At 39.0% G+C, this 19,595-nt stretch overlaps 1 long non-coding RNA gene across 2 annotated transcripts in view; it reads left to right on the top strand.

Annotated features, from left to right (window-relative positions):
• Positions 1-14,871, top strand: part of LOC311440884 — a 30,399-nt gene extending 15,528 nt beyond the window's left edge. The window contains exons 3-5 of one of the 2 annotated variants that reach the window (XR_014695641.1): positions 8,066-8,126; positions 11,723-11,752; positions 12,644-14,871. This is a non-coding gene — a long non-coding RNA (uncharacterized lncRNA). The remainder of the gene's footprint in view (positions 1-8,065; positions 8,127-11,722; positions 11,753-12,643) is intronic. The other variant, XR_014695642.1, reaches the window with a different exon arrangement.
• The last annotated feature ends 4,724 nt before the right edge of the window (positions 14,872-19,595 follow it).

Consider the following 19,595-nt stretch of genomic DNA (forward strand, 5'->3'; position numbering starts at 1 on the left):
GCACTCAAATTCTAAGCTAATTAAAATTTTTGATACGGGGATATAGAGGACACTAAGACTTGTTTTCAAACTGGAAAACAAACTAATCTCTCTATAGTCACAGGAAGAATTGGTTTTGGAGAACTGGAACACGTTAGCACATCTCAGGTCTTGAACAAAGTTAAAAATCATGGCGGTTTTAAAATGTATTGTGTTCACATGTGGGTTTCTAGGTGTATCTACTACTAATAACAAACTCAACTTTTAAATTGCAATACAGTTTGTTTCTCTTCTCTTTTCTTCAAAAGTGATTAAGATCTAAAAAAGCAGCCAGAGTTGTTTCACTGTAAAAATGGAATCAGGTAAACACATACTGATTTCAAAGCTTAGAAAGTGTAGTTGCGTTCTTCTAACTAAATAAATTACTTCTGGTCTTGTACAATTACAAGCATCTCTCTTTACATCAGGTATGAATCCACAAAGATTTTACATGCTGTTTTCCTGTAATGCACCTCTCAGATGATCAGAAATGAAGGGCACTTCCCTCTCATTCTTCTCTGAGCTTGTCTTTCATTGCCAGGATTTCCATTTCTCATTTCTTCCTTGTATCATCACATCACAGGGTGAATGGCAGGAGGTTAACTACACAATAAAGGTCAGGAATTTATTACTAATACAGAAAATACTTTCTTCATTCTTCATGTTTCTGAATTTGGTAATGCAGTAGAATAGATCTTGAATGTAATTACGTGTATAGCAGCTCAGAATGACTGGGGAACTGTTCCTATGTATTCTCCAGGTGACAAATAAATCTACTTTCAGTTATAGACTGCAGTGTTATCTGTTCAGTTAACCATGCCACATCCTGATGGTTATGGAAAGATATTATCTAGCAATCTGAGTATGCAAACTGGCATACCTTTCAGATGAAACTAATACACAAGATTTTCCCCTGAACATAGCATGTCTCCCAACTTCTTATGGGACTTTCTGGCTACAGGACCAGAACTTTTCTGCAGTAAAATCACACTGCAGATATTTGGCATGCAGTACCAGCCATGCAGTTCTGCTCCTACCTCCCTTGTTACAAGTCACAGCCTTCTATCCATCACTGTCACACTGCCACTAGATCTGCTCCCCACAGCAGGCAAACCCCCCTTCTCCTCGCAGCAATCCCCCCAATGTGTAGTTTCCCACTTACTGTCTCCCTCCTGGCTGCCTGACCCTGTACCTTAGGAGCTTTTATAGTTAGTATGAGCATGTTCAGTTTCTCTCATGATGGGGTGCTCTTCTTTCCCAGTTGAACAGACAGCCTTTCTTTATCTCACCGCAGGACTTGTTTATCAGAATGTACGACATGCCTCTCAGAACACATGGTAACTTAGCGTACAGTGATGTTCTTGAGGGACACTGGGCTTTGCACTTGGCAACTAGACAAACTGGAGGAAAAAATAAATGTGTGTGGACCACGTAGTTTCTGAGAAACTTAGAGAAAGTAAGTAGTTGTACTGCTAGTCACACACCTTCCTGTCAGGTGAGATGTGAGCTCACAGTATTCAGGTGTTCCTGCCCTGGAAGCACTGGTACCTTTTTTGGTGGTGGAAGTTCCTGAGTTGGGCAGAGAGCCAAGTTCTGCATGTTCCTGTTTCTAGGATGGCTAGAATGGAAATATCAGAGCTTTCTTTGCAAAAAAAAAAAGTGGGATGGAGAATGTTTTGGGCCTATACATTGCACTGTAACTTCCTAAAATTGGCGTTACTTTAAACTAGCAATGCCGCACCCCTGAGCGGAATAGTGCAAAACAATGACTAACACCTCTCCCGATAAACAAAGGGGCAGTAAATCAGTCAGCCTGAAAGGTTAGAAGCCACTGGCTGTTCTTACACAAACTTCCATGAAATAACATTATATCAGACTAACCTATTGAGCAACCTATTTGTTTCACTGCACCCAAGGAAATGAGGGAGCAGCTGGGAAGAAAATCATGTCTGAGACAGCAGAAGAACATTGGACCCTCTAACACAGAGACAAATATTGCTCTTAAGTTATGTCTTTTTTTGTAAACTACTGCTCCAATACTGGTGTGAGTTGGCAGAATAAGCTGAAAGTGGCACCGGGTCTTTTAGTAAACAAGTTTAGTTTAGATAAGATCCCTAGTAAGAAAATACGCAAGTCATGGGGTGTGAAGACTGACCTACCGGGTCCTTTGTACTCATCTTCATTTTCATCTTAACCTCATCCAACCTTTTCTAATTTACTGCTTAAAATGTCAGGACTAAAATGCTTCACAGACATTTGTAGAGAGCAGGAAATAGCATAGCACTATAAAAAAACGTGCTGGCAATGACAGTGGCGAAGTGCTGAATTGTTGAAGCAGTCGCAGTTTTCTATATATGTATGTTCTCACATTCAAATGAAATGCTGTCACAAGAGCACTTGCTTTCCAAATTTCTAGTCAGGAACCGTCCCATTTACCTGCAGCTACTAGCATGTGGAAATTTAACAGCTTTTTCTCTGTAAACGATGAACACATGCACCTATATTCAAAATTAATCCTGACAACCTGATAGGTCTGTCCCTGATGGGGGTATTGCCCTTTCATTTTTCACATTGACTTTCTCCAGGCAAACTAGACAATGTGCTCCGTAGGAACTGCAGCAACTTCTGCCGGCAGGGACTAGGATAGAGAAGGTTATTGGGGTCTCTATTAAATGTGTTGTGTAAAATATGAGAGTTTCTTCCCATTGAATTTATACGCAGCCAAGTACTTTCACATAAGTTGTGTATGCATGTTATTAACCAGTGGCTTTGTGACTAACTAAAAAAAAAAAGTCAAAGTATGTGGACCTCAGTAGTAAATTTTAAAGTATGTGGAAGTACCAGGTTTTCTAGCAGTTAGACTTACTATGATCAGTTGCTATAATGATGTCAGCCTAGAAGCTGCTTTGTGAACAAGGCATTCTTATTAAGAAAGAAATTGAGCAGGTTTTTTGTTTGTTTGCTTGTTTTTTAATGCAAGCTATAGGGGAAATCAAAGGCTGTGGCAGGTAGGTACCCATGCAGCTCAGTAGTTGTTACCATGAAGAGATGAAGGCAGTGTTTAACATCTCTCGTGTTCTTCTGTACCAGGTGTGTATATTAGTAGAATGGTTGATGTTGAGATGTTGTTCTACATGTGCTATATAAACAGGAAATAAAACAGTATTTGCTCTGAAGAACTTACTGTCTGAGCAGACAAGCTAGAGAGAGCTTCAGCAGAGGGGGGAAGAACAAAGTATGTGGGAGAGGAAGCAGTAAGGCAGCTCATGAATGCTAAGAAGCAGGGATAAAATGCTACTCAGAAAAGAGAAAAAGAGAGAGAATCAGGGAGAAGGAGAAATACTGAATGCTCCACTTAAACTATACTGAAGTCTAAAAACTGAAACCATCATCTTTCATCTCATTTTCCTATGTGTTGCAGTGGGAACAACATCTCCTTTCTGCACAGTCTCATCTATTCAGCTTTTTGCAGCTCAGGCATCTTATGTGAATGAAGCCACCACACTGAAGTCTTAGTGTTAGCTGATATACTTAGGTATTATAGTAAAGCAAATAATGTAGAAATTATATAGATAGTCTAGGAAGAGATGAACCTATGTATACAGATAATATAGAAAAACAAATTCAGCTATCCATAAGTTATTCCCAATGAAATGTTACCATGATCTTTCAACCTATTTCATACTTTAGACCTGGACGAAGCAGCATTTCAGCAGAACTGAAAAATGTAACACATGGCAGCTTGTTGAAGCTAGAAATTCATGTTGTTTTTTGGCTAAATACTTATATGAGACTTAATGCTGATTCCATGCATAATTTAGATTGGATATTAGGAAGAACTTCTTTACCAAAAGGGCTGTTAGGCATTGGAATAGGCTGCCCAGGGAAGTGGTTGAGTCGAGTCACCACCCCTGGAGGTCTTTAAAAGACATTTACATGTAGAGCTTAGTAATATGGTTTAGTGGAGGACTGGTTAGTATTAGGTCAGAGGTTGGACTAGATGATCTTGGAGGTCTCTGTCAAGATGATTCTCTGATTTCCTTGATTGCATGCAGTAATGTAAGCAAGCTAGAAGTAAGATTTTGATTTTACTTTCACTGTCAGGTAACCTTGGGGCTTGAAGCTCCAAGCAAGGAGTGTAACAAATATATCTTACAGCAGTATGGTTGATGTGATATACCTTAGAAGTACAAACTCTGTGAAAGTATTTTATTTTTTTTATCCTCAGTATTGTATCTGTACTTACTAATACAGATAAGATCTACAGCCCATGCATCTTTGTTTCTTCAAACAGGGATCATTTGCCTGGAGTTTGAAGGCCCTCTTTACTGACATCATATGGCTTCTTCTGACTAGAATATGAAACAGGAAGCAGAATTTAGCTTTACCCTTAGGAACCTGTGACTGAGACGTCACTCTGTTTATTCTCTAAATCTTTATTACTTTAATTAAATGAAAAGGTAAAGATTCGAGAAGCTCTCACAAAGAAGCAGTCTAACCAATGTCACTGGTTGCTTATTGCGTAACATATCTGTTTAAAACCCCACATCACTTAATCCCCACCAGGCTTTTCTTCCTTGTACATCTGCAGGTTTTGGATTACTTAACTTTTTAGTTCATACAGTTCAGGCCAAAAAAATCTCAGAATAATTTGTGTGAGGCCAAAGCAGTGCGATACCTTATAAGGCATTTCATACCAGTTCCAACATGTCTCAGAAAGCATCTGTGCGTACAGAGAGTGCTTTCCACTACTCATCGTAGTACGTGAGTCAGGTCTGTGATGCCTAGGGAGAGGAGTTAAGAAATTGAAATGGATTTAAGGGGAATAAAAACTATCTTCTGAAAATTGAATTATTTCTCTGTCACTCTGAAGATCATTTAACTGGTATCTTGCATATTATTTCATTTGTAGCAAAAAATACCAAGCCCCATAAAATTCCAACTGGTTTAAACATTAGCAAAACCTGATCAGGAAAATATATATTTTTTATTTTTTATTTAAAAAAAAAAAAAAAAAGAAGTTTGCCTTAAACTGAGGTTTTTGTTTAAATAAACTGAAAACCATAAATGTTTAGATTTATAATGAAATTTGGTTTAGGCACCCAAAACTGCAATGTGACTGACCTTTAGATTTTCTGCTTTTAGCTTTCAGGAAAGCCATTGGTTAAATTTTATAGCTTATGGGTAGGTTAATTCTTCTTCCCCCTCACTTGTGCTGCTTGAGGGGGACCTGGACAATTATGAGAATCAAATAGGTTAATTTAAAATAATAAAACAAATAAAATATAAGCATCCTATGCCCTTCAGGTGTTTCTAACTCATCATTTCATTCAGCCTTTACTGTGGGGTCAGCTGCACAGTTCAGACCTTAATGAATACTTCCTCAAAATATGTGGAGAATTTGGGACTGGAATTTAGGTTTGGGCCCCTTTCAAATTCCCAGTTCTTCATAAAAGAGAGGAAGGAGTCATGCACCTCATGGTGAAAGGAAAATTTGGGGATTGAAATAAATCTCTGAAGTTGCTGTTAGTCTTTTCCCGGTGACTTCTTCAATGAGTTTTAGACCAGACCTCCTCTTTGAGTTTCCTTAAGGTTTTCTGGTAAAAGCCCAATATAACAGAAGCGTGATATCATCGATGGCATGCTGAGAATAATGAACAAAACATAGGGGTAGAAAAGACTCCTTCCTGCTGTTTTAAGAACTGTTCCCAGCAGAAACCTTGGGAAGCTGACATCACTCTCAGGCTGCTTTCTGAGGAGCTGAGTAACAATTGCCAACAGATTTTTGCAATAAAGAATACATGTGGCAAGTCCAAGAAGGCGGACTACAACATGAACCAAAACTTTGATTAGTAATTGTTACCAGCTCCTTCCTACCAGCTCCTCCCGCACCAACCCCTAGCAGCTAAAGTTTTTTGTGGAAGCTGAGGGCAGCAATTCCAAATATTCTTTTCTGAGGAAACTATTCCATGTACCTGATTTTGTTTTTGTAAATTTTAACAAACGCTGTTTCATCCATACATGCGTCCAAGCTCTTGTTTTCCCCTTAAGAGAAATCTTCCTGTGAAGGGAGCTGATGAATGCTTTTTTGGAAAAAAAAATAAAAAATAAAAACTAGTAGGAGTGGGACTATTTATAGCTTTAGTGACTAAGCATGTAGACTGCAGGAAGGAGACTGAAAGCAGTGCACATCTGTAGGCCATCAGATCACACAAATCCTCACCACAAAAAAGAGCTGCTTTTACAATGATCATATGCTACTTCTTTTCAGAAAAGAACATTATGTTATTAGGATACTATTCTCATAGGAAGTTTTGTCTTTCTAGCAGCACAGAGTTTAGGGACATGAGCTTGAAAGAAGTTTTAGAACTGAAATGATTTGTCTATATTCTTAAAGTAGAGCACAAACCAATGTCAGGTTTATACCTTGCATAATGGCTCTAAAATCAATAGATGTCACAGCTCTTAACGTATGTCTATTAAAGATGACCCGTTAAATATATGAATAGTCTAAATAATGGATGGTTTTAGTTTCATGGCATTGGAAGAGGACATGGAATGTGAGATTCCTGTTCCTTTCCATTCATCTGACTACGGTGTTTGTTTGTTTGTTTTTTTATAGCTTTTTAGTTGTAGTTGGATCTTCCAGGTCTTATTTTGAGTAGTCCAATGGTACAGATTCTGTAAGATATAGATTTTTTCTTTCATTTGTGAATGGGGCCTCATAAAAAGGTGATAAGTAGGGCGGCTCACCAATTTTCTACTAAGCAGATTTTCACTAGAAAACTGTAATTTGTTTAAACAAATATTTGGCAAAGAATATCTCTGTACTGAGTGGTTCCTTATACCACGCAGTACCTTCTTACAAAGACCTGTCTGCTGCCTTTCCAATTCACTCGACTTACTGCTACAGAGCTCCAGTTTTCAGGGGTTCACATCTGGAGACCAGCTGCTACATAATTTGTTTCAGGGTTGGAGATTGCTAGACTGCCAAGAAAGGTATTAATGGTCTGAAGTGCCAAGCAAGAACTTTCTCCTGAAGATGTGGTTCTAAGGCTTTCCATGTGACTAACAGACAAAATTTCTGTTTGTCATGCTTTCATGTGAGGATGAAAGACTACAGCTAATCTTGCAGTCTAGTTTGCTCCATCTTAAAGCAGCATACACTCCCCAGTATTTCTTTTGAGTATCGTGTTTTTCTTTGTTTCACTGAAGTGGCATCAATGTCCATAAAGTGGTGATGTTTAGCCCTCTCAAAATTTGGAGGGAAAGACAGGTGTCTTTCCATTTAATTTCTTTTATTTATTTATTTTTTGAATTATTAATTGAGTAGATGATGTTCAAATCCTATCTATAATCAGGAAAATGTATTAGACAATTTATATTTGAGGGTAAAAGTTGTGCTTTTATTCTACTCCATACCCATAGTTCCATTTAAACAGTTAGATAGTCTTGTGACCATACGTGGGCGGTTTTCCTGTGTCTCAACCTCAAATGAGTTGAGGATGAGAGTTCTGTTATTCTGAAAGATTAAGAGCTTTAGAGGATAAAATATAAAAGCTACTCCCTAAAGAAATGACATTCCACTTTCTTTCTTTTGACATGACATAAATGCAAAAAAAAAAAAAAAAAAAAATCAAAATTTCACTATTATGTGAAAACTCACTGTTAAGCTCTTTTATGCTTTCATGAGTAAACATGTTGAATTCTTCAGGGTTATATCTGGTAGTTCAAAATGGATCAGTCAGTCTGAGAAGAAATTATGTTTTTCTAGATTAAAAAACCAAACACAACAGCAACAAAAAACTCCTTTTGCTCCATTCAGTTTACTGTAGTGTTGTCTTCTTTATAAAAATAAACAAACAGGGAAAATATATTTTTTCCACATTGGTTTTCTTAGTTGCTTGAAATTGCATTTATTTTTACCAGGACCGTGCTTCTCAGTTTTCAGTGTTTTTCTTTATTCACTCTAGTTAACATGTCATGTCAAATGTGACTGCTTTTTCAACAGTTACAAACGAATTAGGGGCTTGTCTTCTCTGTTCAGGTTTCTAAAACTACAGTGGGAGAAATTCAGACACCCCAGTGTCATCCTGAAAATGTACAAGGTATGTTTTCTCCAGATACCTGGATCAGACAATATTAGAAATACCCTAGATGGTAGACCCCAATAGCAGGATGATTACTGCACTAACCAAGCTGAATTATAAATAACTGCTGCTTAATTATATCACTTTCAGTCTTCTAATTATATTTTATTCTTGGACTTGCTTCACATTTTCTTTATATTTAGACAATACAAAATTTTTGTCTAAAACTGACAGAATCACAGAATTTCTAGGTTGGAAGAGACCTCAAGATCATCGAGTCCAACCTCTGACCTAACACCAACAGTCCCACTAAACAGAACAAAACAGACAAAACAGAACATTTCATTTAGATGTCAATTTTACTCAAGTTCAGTGAGCAGTGATGGGGGGTAATTTAATGTATTTCCAGGATTCACGTCACTGGAATTACCAGTATTTATACACTTCTTCAAGATGACAGCATCTTCATCTGAAATAGAAAACTGATAATGCCTGACTGCTGTCTGTATTTTGTGCTGTATCATGTATTCACTTCATAGAATTCAAGTTCATTTAGCAGATAGTATCAATCCAATTCTGTTTAAGTCTTTACTTGCTTTTTGGCTTGATCCTGTTTCTCTGTTAACTGTGTGATTCTTTTTCCCTGCATTTATGCAAGGCTATTACAAGTTACTATAACATAAAGAGAAAAGACTTGAATAGAGCAGGGAAAGGATTTCACGGAACTGCATGGAACTACTGTAACAGATATAAGAAAGCACTGGGAAAATTGGTGTTTTTTTCCTGCAAGGTTTCTTTCTTATGTAAATTCAGTCTATTTCTAAAAACAAACAAAGAAACAAACAAAAAAAACAACAACACCCTCTAAGAACAGTTGTACTTAGTATGATGTTGTGCTGGTAGTACTTTTTAACAGATGTTTGTGACACCCTTCTTTAGTTGAGTAGCTTAGTGACTGTTGGACTTGGGAGCTTTAGTAGTGAGATTCTGTTTTGACTTTTTAACTCTTCATTTAAAACATGACACCAAGTTAGGTGTGTGTGTCGATCTGCTTGAGGGTAGGAAAGCTCTGCAGGAGGATCTGGATAGGCTGCACCGATGGGCTGAGGTCAACTGCATGAAGTTTAACAAGGCCAAGTGCCGGGTCCTGCACCTGGGGCGCAATAACCCCAAGCAGAGCTACAGGCTGGGAGAGGAATGGTTGGAGAGCTGCCAGGCAGAGAAGGACCTGGGAGTGATGGTGGATAGTCGGCTGAATATGAGCCAGCAGTGTGCTCAGGTGGCCAAGAAGGCCAACGGCATCCTGGCTTGTATTAGGAACAGCATGACCAGCAGGGCTAGGGAGGTGATCGTCCCCCTGTACTCAGCTCTGGTGAGGCCGCACCTCGAGTACTGTGTTCAGTTTTGGGCCCCTCGCTACAAGAAGGACATGGAGGTGCTTGAGCGGGTACAGAGAAGGGCGACAAAGCTGGTGAGGGGCCTGGAGAACAAGTCCTACGAGGAGCGGCTGAGGGAGCTGGGCTTGTTCAGCCTGGAGAAGAGGAGGCTCAGGGGTGACCTTATCGCTCTTTTTAGGTACCTCAAGGGAGGCTGTAGCGAGGTGGGGGTTGGCCTGTTCTCCCACGTGCCTGGTGACAGGACGAGGGGGAATGGGTTTAAGTTGAGCCAGGGGAGTTTTAGGTTAGATGTTAGGAAGAACTTCTTCACTGAAAGGGTTGTGAGGCACTAGAACAGGCTGCCCAGGGAAGTGGTGGAGTCACCATCCCTGGAAGTCTTCAAAAGACGTTTAGATGTAGAGCTTAGGGATATGGTTTAGCGGAGGGCTGTTAGCGTTAGGTTGGAGGTTGGACTCGATGACCTTGAGGCCTCTTCCAACCTAGAAAATTCTGTGAAATTCTGTGATTCTGTGATTCTCGTGCCTCATGACAGAGCTGCTGTTGATATGAACTCCATATCCACAATGACTACAGTTGATTTCAAAAGACTTTTTCCAAGCTCTGTTTTTTTCCCATATCATCATGAATTACATGATGAGTGACTCTGAGCAGATATGGAAATTCCAGAAATTGCCCCACTTCCAACAGATGAGCCACACTTAGAGCACGTGCAAGTACAGGAGAGAAGCAAAAGATGCAAAAGAGCTTCAATTGTTTGGGAAATAGTTGGGTAGTCTGGAACTATCCACAGACAGCAAGAATGTAGCTAATAATTTAGTAACACGTAGAGTTTTTTTATCTGCAAAAGTAAATTTTCAGTTCAGGACTGAATTACTGTTTAAGCTATGCAGCTAGAAAAGTCCTTATGAAAAAGATAACACTTAATTCCCACACCCCTTCCTTTATCAACATTCCTGTAATGCTCTCAAAAAAAAAAAAAAAAAAGTATTAATAATTAAAGCTGAGTCACATGGTATATTATTAAAAGAGCCACCAGTCAGGTGTTATACAGTGAGATGTAGGCATGTAATTGTAGTAAAATTCCTGCATTTTTTCACAGAGCAAAGCAACACGATGGAGTTTGAATTTTAGCATGGATATGAGCCAGCAATGTGGTCAGGTGGCCAAGAAGGCCAACAGCATCCTGGCTTGTATAAGAAACAGTGTGGCCAGCAGGTCTAGGGAAGTGATTGTCCCCCTGTACAGCAGCTGAGGGAGCTGGAGTTGTTCAGCCTGGAGAAAAGGAGGCTCAAGGGCGACCTTATTGCTCTCTACAGGTACCTTAAAGGAGGCTGTAGTGAGGTGGGAGTTGGTCAATTCTCCCATGTGCCTGGTGACAGGGCGAGGGGGAATGGGCTAAAGTTGCGCCAGTGGAGGTTTAGGTTGGATCTTAGGAAGAACTTCTTTACCGAGAGGGTTGTTAGGCATTGGAATGGGCTGCCCAGGGAAGTGGTTGAGTCACCATCCCTGGAGGTCTTTAAAAGACGTTTAGATGTAGAGCTTAGTGATAGGGTTTAGTGGAGGACTTGTTAGTGTTAGGTCAGAGGTTGGACTCAGTGATCTTGGAGGTCTCTTCCAACCTAGATGATTCTGTGCTAATTTTGTGTCTCAAATGGGAAGGCAGAAAAGGCTAGAAGTGAGAGAGTTTCCTTGTGACTTCTTCCTTTGAGGGGTTGAAAAGGGCCTCTACTTTCTATAATCCGTTTTGCAATGTGAGGTACACAATCTTTTGCCATAAGCCCTCCAGAATCTTTGAGCAGCTCTACGAGATAGATAATCTTAAAACTAAGTTTAAATGATGTGAGCTTGGATATCTATAACACAGATTTTTTTTTTTTATACTAGACTGTATTCATTTCTTTCTCATTGCATGAAATGATGTAGAAGTTTTTATGATTCATATCATTATTTAGCAGTATGCAAGACTGAATGAAAGTGTACAACCTTAAGCAAAGGCATGCAGAAGTTTCATGCAGATACTGTTTCTGGCATGTGTGCACCATTCCAAGCAAAATATAGTCATAGAACCTAATTCTCATGTGTATCCTTTGGGATAAGGAATAAAAGTTCACAGTGTAGCAGTGAACTCCGCAGCCTGTTCAACAGAGCTGACTGATAAATTGAAAAGCAACAGAACACCAAGAAAAACACAAGAAATTAACTATCTTTTACCTGCAGCAAATCAATCACGTGTGTATCTTTAAAGAGGTAAGTACGATTTCATTTTTATTTTTTTAATCAGCGAGTTTGTACTGACTCGGTTACAAAAACATAGCAAAGCAGTGACTAATTATGTCAGCCACTGAGTAGCAACCTAAATCCCACAGGAGTAATAACACCGTTCAGAAGCACCCATTTACAGAGTACAGGCTTGGGTGCTATGCATTTGGCAGATATGCAGGCCTCCACTGTGCTACACTGCACTCTGCTTTTCTGCTCCTCGTAAACCAGCTAATGGGGTTGTTGAATGGATCACTAAAACTATCCCCCAAAATACCCTCCATTGCTTAATAATAGGCAAAGGGGATTCTAGTGAAAAATTTACCACACCTGAACGAGGGTTTTATCTTTTCTTAATTACTGATGACAGGCAGCTTAATTTTTCAGGCTTCACCTCACATGTTTTGTCTATTCATGCCTGCCTTGATGTTTAACCAAGTTGACAGGGAGACTCCTGGGCAGTTTGCATGTTCTGCAAGAGCTCTGCCAGGGAGGTGGTTGGCAGAGTTTACCACAGTGTATTACCTGCCTGGAAACCAGAGCAGCTTCTAGAATTGTATTGAAACTCTGTGTAAGTAGGAGACTGAACCTGTCAGGGCCCAGGACGTGCAGCAAGACTGAGTTCTGGGGCTCAGGCTGTTTGCCAGTGTTGTGCCAGGTGTGGTTCTGTAACACCATGTTTCCTTAAGCCTCCAGCTGTTTTGTTAATCCAAGACATTAAATAAGCATTAGATTTGGTTGCTGCTTTTATTACCAGTGACAAAAGAGGAACAAATAGACTCTCTGATCATATTATTGGAAGAGGTCCAGTATTTTTCAGGGCCTTCTATACAGCCATTCAAATGGTGGAAAGCCCAAAGAAGTATTCTCTCTTTTCAGGTGCTTTCAATCCTGACCCGCCACTGTGTTGGGGATTATTATCCCCAGGAAACTTCAGTATAAGGAAGCTGGTCAAACATCTGCTGAACAGCACGTACAAAACACAGGGCTCTCTGACCATGGACAAAATCTGTCTTGATACAGAAGAATGTCAGCCAGCTGCAGAGGGTTTGTGGGAGCAGCCCCCTTCCCAAGATATGTCACCAGAACTTCTTTACTACACTGTACTCCAAGGCTTTAAGTTCCTTTGGGCTACAGACATCTCCCTGCTGTCTCAGCATTGTTTTCAGCACGATACTGGCTAATGATCAACAAGTGAGGGTCAGAAAAAGGACAGTATTTTTCCATTAAATGTTCCAAGACTGGAGTGAGGCCCATGCATCCCAGTCGTAGGCTGATATTACTAGGTACCGCAATTGCTGAGTAACTGTTAACACCATACATGTTTTCCTATGCACAGGCTAGAAATATACATCATCATAGGCAACTCACATACACTCGCAGAAGTGACAAGCAGCATTATTTGGTGCATCTTACCTAGTCCCTGAAGTACACAATGAGACACCATACCAAGGGATAGCCTCTGCTCTTGTCACCTCCTGTTTACAGGATAAAAAATGAAAATACCTCATGTTTTCTTCATTGGTGTGCGTCATTCAAGTGCTAACAAGTACTCATGTTGGTTGCCAACATAAAGGATAACCTCAGCCCAACTGCACCAACAAAGGCTGAACATTTGGGTTTGCCCTCTGCAAGGTGCATCCCACTCCCAGCTCTCAGCTGGTACTCAAGTTCTGCTTTCAAGTCATTTTTCTTCAGTTATGTTGCCTCTTGTGCCTGAAATACAAACAGCTGGTAGTACCAAGGTCTTTCTCGAGGATACAGCCAAGTTGGTTTAGTTCACCTTGCTTCACGTCACCTTTGCAATGTGCCTTAGTTTTCAGTCTTCATATACATATAAATCTGTGAACTGTTAAGGTACTGCTCAAGGTTGGATTTCTTAGTTTCAAGTTCACCACCAGCAATTGTTCTTACTTAGGCCAGCGTTATCTGAATTGACTGCATAAAGAGATTTGCTCCACTGCCTTGCACCTCATGCTCACTGTGTGGCATGCCCCAGAGGGATGGGAATCTATGTGGGTGGCTTTCATCCCTTTCTCAGTTACTGGTCTCAAACATATTTGCAGTGGCTTCTGAGTTAACGGCACTCCATTCTTAGGAGGACTTCCCTATTTCCTGCAGTGTCTCCCAGCACCATGACTGGGACTTCGGCTCTCATGGGTTCACAGGCAGAACAGAAACTGCTGTCAGTTCTCTTCCTGGAATTGCTGTTTTGATAAGTGCAGTGTTATGCAAGACGTTGCTATCATTGCTAACAGGACTGGTTTTTCCATAGTTTCTGTTGGACTTGTTGGTAGTTATTAGTGGGTTTTAATAATTATTCATAGGCTTTGTTATTAATGGTTGCACTTTTTGCTTCACCAGAATCTGTCAGAGTTGTTTTTGCTGCTCCTTCCCCTTTACCACATCTTCTGGACCCATGTTTTCCCATGGCTGTATTGTTCATGTTTGCCATTGCACACAGGTGACCCAGCCCAAGTGATGTTTGTCACAGCTCCCACAGAACAGCTCTCTGACTTTATTGCTAGTCAAACTAAAAGGAACTAAAAGTGATTCTGCCCACTGCATGACTTTTTTTTTGGATCTCTTTAGACATCTGCACCCTTTAGCCAATCTGAGGTCTAATAAGAAGGGAACAATTCCTCTATATCCACCTTTTCTTGCACACTTCCTGGTACAACTGAAGGAGGCCCTCCCTGAGCACTGAGGCCTTAGCTGGCTCCTGGCAGTGCCTGTGCTGCTCCTGTCTCACCAGGCTTTGCTTTCCTGCACCCGAAGAGATCCCACATGTCCTGCTGCAGCCCTTACAGTTTCAGTGCAAGAGTTAACTTCTCAGCTGCAGGAGAAATATTTTGAAATCTTAGTTCTTGACCTATGTAGGAGAGGACATCTCTGTATAAACCTCTGCTCATTAAAAACAGAGCTCCCATATATGCAATAAAGGCACATAAACCATAAAGTCAGGTGACTAGTGCTAAGGAAAAGAAGATTGCTGTCCATATGAATCTATAACAGCAGTCTGATATAACAGTTCCAACGATCAAAAAAGGGATTATTCTGTTCTAAAATAGGGCTGGCTTTGTATACAAACTTTTAATTAGACAATGATCACTTGTGAGCAAAAAATAATAATAAATAAATAAAGGATTTTTATTCAGAATAAAAATTGGTTTATTTACATGATGATCAGTCTTGTATTAGTATTTGCAAATGTCCAAATAATTGTAATATAGAAATATCATAGAATCCATAGTTATCTCTCAAGAAAAGTAGAAAATGCTAAGAAAAAGCTTGGTTTTGATCCTTAAATTACAACATACAATGACACCAGAGCTGCATGCATATCCAAACTATCATCTGAAATATAAAGAGGCCCTAGTAAGTTTGCAGTTATTTTAATTGGTTTCATTAATTCACTTGTCACTTGTATCAGTTTCTGTCACATGACTTTTAAATGTGTGTAGCTGACTATATGTTCAGAGCAATACACCAGTTATACAGGCTCACATAGACCTACTGAATGTAATTGGCATTTCTTGTTCTTAACAGCTAGTTTTCAGTTTTCCCAGGATATTATTACCTCCTCCTTGTGGAGTGGTTTGGCCATGATTTCTAATTGCATGAGTCAGATGTTCTTCCTTTTCCACAGCCTCCCACTTTTATACCAATCTTTTCCAGATTTATAAAGCAGAGAAGTATAAAACATTTGAGAACTGAGAGATGTGATGAAAAATGCTACATTTTAAAACTAATAATATTTTAATCACTGAAAATGAATTATATAGTCTGTGAATCAAAAGTGTGCAATTACCAAAATAAAACAGATATTTTTTGGTACCAAGGGATTTTCTTTCAGTAGAATATGACTTTTAATTTAAGAAACTTTCCAGCCACTTTCTTGGCATATATTTTCATTCACAGATGTGACATTTTTTTTTTCTGTTCCCTAGGACACAAAATTCGAGTTCATAAAAAAATAAAAGCTAATGATTCCCTAGCATCAACTAGATACACTTGAGGATCCAGCAATGAAGCCAGCTGAACATAATTTTGTTTTCCCACAATGTTAAAAGGAAAAACTTGATGACATACAAATTATTATTGTAGAATGTGTTTTCATGAATACAAGTACAAAGTGTCTGGTTAAAAGCTGAACAAAGCAATTTAATTTCTTCTTTGGATAGCTAAAGAGGCCAGTCCTTCAGCTTTTTATTTTCTTCTTCACTAAGTTGTCTTAACCATTGTTGGCTCAGCCATTCAAGGGTAGACCCTGGAATGTGCTGATGCCAGGTATATTGCAAACAGAAACCAGGTAAATAATGAGGAGTGCAGTAGTAGAAACTATTTTGAGAAATAAAGGTTTTGACATCCAATGATATTTTTTTCAACTTCTTAAAATGCTCTGTTCAAATACAGATTTAGGAGTAGGTAGATGGACTGTTAAACTCCACTGCTGAAAAAAAACACGTTCTGGCTCCTCACCTCTTATACTTATGTCTGTTCTGATGAGCCTTCATTGACTTCTGCTAACATTTTTCAATCAATGTAGTGTACAACAGGATTTTTCTTAGACTGTGAGGTTTACTTTTAACACAATTTCCTCCTTTTTCTTGTCCTCTCTACTTCTGACTCTACTACTTCTGAGAAAAAAAAAATCTTCATTCAGAAAATAAAAAAGCTGTAGCTAGCACTGGAGAGAGTGATACTGACTCAGGAAGCAAAGCCCCACCAACAGGCTGCTGGTGGTTTTTATTCTCAAAATAAATAAATGTGCTGGAAATGAACAAAGACAGATGTTTTGTTAAAGTCAGATGTATGTCTGAAATCTTTCCAACTGCAAAAGAACTTTGCTCCTAATGTCTGATTCTCATGAAAATAGATCTCTGTTGGAGACCACCTACTCCAGCAGTCCGTTCCAAGACCCTGCAAGGAGACATTAGATAATGAATTTCTGGTTCTGCCAGAGTATTTGGAAATGATCAACACAAACAAAAAACAAAATCTATTGAAAACATTACAAAATACAGAAAGATCTCTCTTTCTATTTCTTTATTTGGAAACATGTAGGAAGCAGCCTGCTAGCACTCTCTTTGTATGTAGTCTGTCCTTATGATGGTAGGTGCAATACAAGTCCAAGCCAAAGGACTTCTTCCAATTGAAGTCCAAGCCCAGGCAAGCTAAGAGCCTGATCTGTCCTAGATCTTGTAGTCCAGATATCCACATGGCTTAAGATAGTCTTGCTATGCATGTTTCTGATAAGGCACTTCATGTGAAAACAAGTCACGGAGAGGACCACAGAACAGTACAGCAACCTGTGTCATCTGATGCTGCTGCAAGGTGCTGCAGGATGAATAGTGGCAGATGAGCTGAGCAGGAATAGCTGTGTCTGTCCGTGCTGCTAATAAGATTGTGCTTAGGGAGAAGGCACTTGAGTAGTCCCTTTCTAATGCTATCAAATTCACCTAGAGCACAGACTCATGTTCAGAGAGACCGGATACACCTTTTAGTCCAAATATAAACTCACACTTAAGTTTAAAATACTGTATAAGCAGAATTATCAAACAGTAGTCTGAACTCATGGATAAATGTTTATGTCTAATAGATACCACACTCTAGGAGAAGTCAGTGTAATTCCCACCAACAAATTGAATGTGCAAAATGTCTGCCTGTAATGTTGGCTAAACTGAACACGTCATAGTTGCTCTCTAATTTAGTGTTCAGTGTCTTATTCTTTGCATATTGTGAGCACTGAAAGCACTATATTATTTCCCAATCATGAATTTTCTTCCTGTGTTAAACTTAAAACTGCCTGCATGTTTGATCCAAGCCAGATTTTAATCAAGTTTCCAAAGGTGAAAATCTTGTTCATCACAATTTTGTTTTAGTTGCACCAACTCAGACCAAATTTTCACATGCTACAAAGGAGAATTAAAGAGTCTTCTAAACAAGAGGCTTAAGACTTCTGATCAGCATCAAAACCAAAAGCACTGGCATTCCCTGAGAAATATTGTGCTTCGGTTGTTTCCACCACAGGTATAAGCAAACAGAAACGCTTCGGGGAAGATAATCACTTCTCATGAAGTCACCATCATAATTTTCAAATCTTGGTAGGTTTAAAGACTTCAAAGATACGGTTAAATGTCTTTAAAACTAATGAAAGTACTCTTTCATTATAATAGTGTGCAGTATGAGACAAAAGACAATTCTGTATGAGACAGACAATTCTTTCTCTACTACCAGACTCACTAACAAGGAGTGCATTGTACTTACATTTCAAGGTGTTTTGGACAAAGCAAACCATCTGAGGAATGCTATAAAAGGAAGCTGGAGGTCTTGGTGATACCATCTTTCATTCTCAGATGGGAAAACTGGGTCACAGAGAGGTAACTGTCTTGGCCAAAGCCACCTGCAAACCTTAGCTCTCAGGTGTTAAATCTTCAGTTCTGCTGAGAGCTATGGCACATCTGTTTATATTGATGAATGTATGTATCTTTGCATGTTAGCTTTGCTGAAATGTAGTTGTGAGAACCACAATCTTTTCTTACAGTGGTAAAATGACTGACTGTAAAAACGCATCAAAGACGGTGGCATAATGTGATGTGCACAATCAGCAAAACATTTGGGTCAGTGGAGAAAAGTCTATGGCAAATGGATTGAAATCAACAAATATAAGTTGATGTTGAGAATAGATGAAGTTTCTCTCAAAACAAATATATTCCATCCATTTAAGAGACAGTGGCTAAAGGCTATATGACTTTAAAAGGTGATCTATTAAAATAGAAAAGGGTATTCTCTTTTTGTCACAGCTGAACATACCCCAACTCCTTGTTGTGGTTTAATATTCCAGCAGGGCATTGTAGCTTCATTGTAGCTTCTGATAAACTTTAGAGAATTAACTTCATATTTTTATATACCTACCTGCCATTTCTAGGGTGTTTAGAGGTTATATACTCAATAACATACTACCATAGCTTCCACATTTCAATGTGTGTTTCTGGACACCTTTGGAAATCATGGAAATGTTTAACCAGCAAAACAAGTAAGATCTGGAAGATCACCTCAGTGTGCAGGTTCTTATTGTTACAATAAGATCCATTTCTGAGGTCAACAAACTATAAACCCTCCTTTCTAATGTCCCAAAGACAACAGTCTTAGTCATGTCAATATTTATTCACAAACCTGTGTGAATAGATTTTAAGATCCAAATTTTCAGCTTACTGTGCTTTATCAACTTTAATGGGAATTTTGGTCTCACAAGGAACGCAGAACTAACACAGTAAATAAGCTTTCAGCAAAGTCTTGTTACCTTAAACTATAAAACTTGTCTGTAATGCAGGTTGGTTATACTGTTTTTTTCTGTTTAAGAAGCTATATTTAGGTGATAGAACATTTGAACAGCAACTTTCAGAAATACAACACTTTGTCATGTATGTGGCAGTATTTCTATATGCATACATAAATATGTATGTCACATATATACTTATATATAAATATACATGTACATAGGTGGCACCACACAGGGAAAAAAAAAAAAAAACAAAAACTTGGTTTGTGTTATACTTCTCCTTTCTAAAGTCAGAGTACTGCTCAGTGCTAAGGAATGTTGCAGTTCTATTCATAGCAATTTCTGACACAGCATTTAGCATGACCATACAGAGACATAGAGACACAACAAGCAAAATTACTGGAAAATAGTTGTATTCTTATTAAGCACCAATAAAGCTAATAGAAAGCACAACTGCCACAGACATTATGCAACGTGAAGTAGTAAGACCTTCTGTTTGTAGAGGATGTGGTCTGAAAGAATAGCAAATAGTCTGCAACAGTCAGA

Source organism: Aythya ferina, assembly GCF_964211825.1.
Source record: "Aythya ferina genome assembly, chromosome: 8".
In the NCBI taxonomy this organism is placed as follows: Eukaryota; Metazoa; Chordata; class Aves; order Anseriformes; family Anatidae; genus Aythya; species Aythya ferina.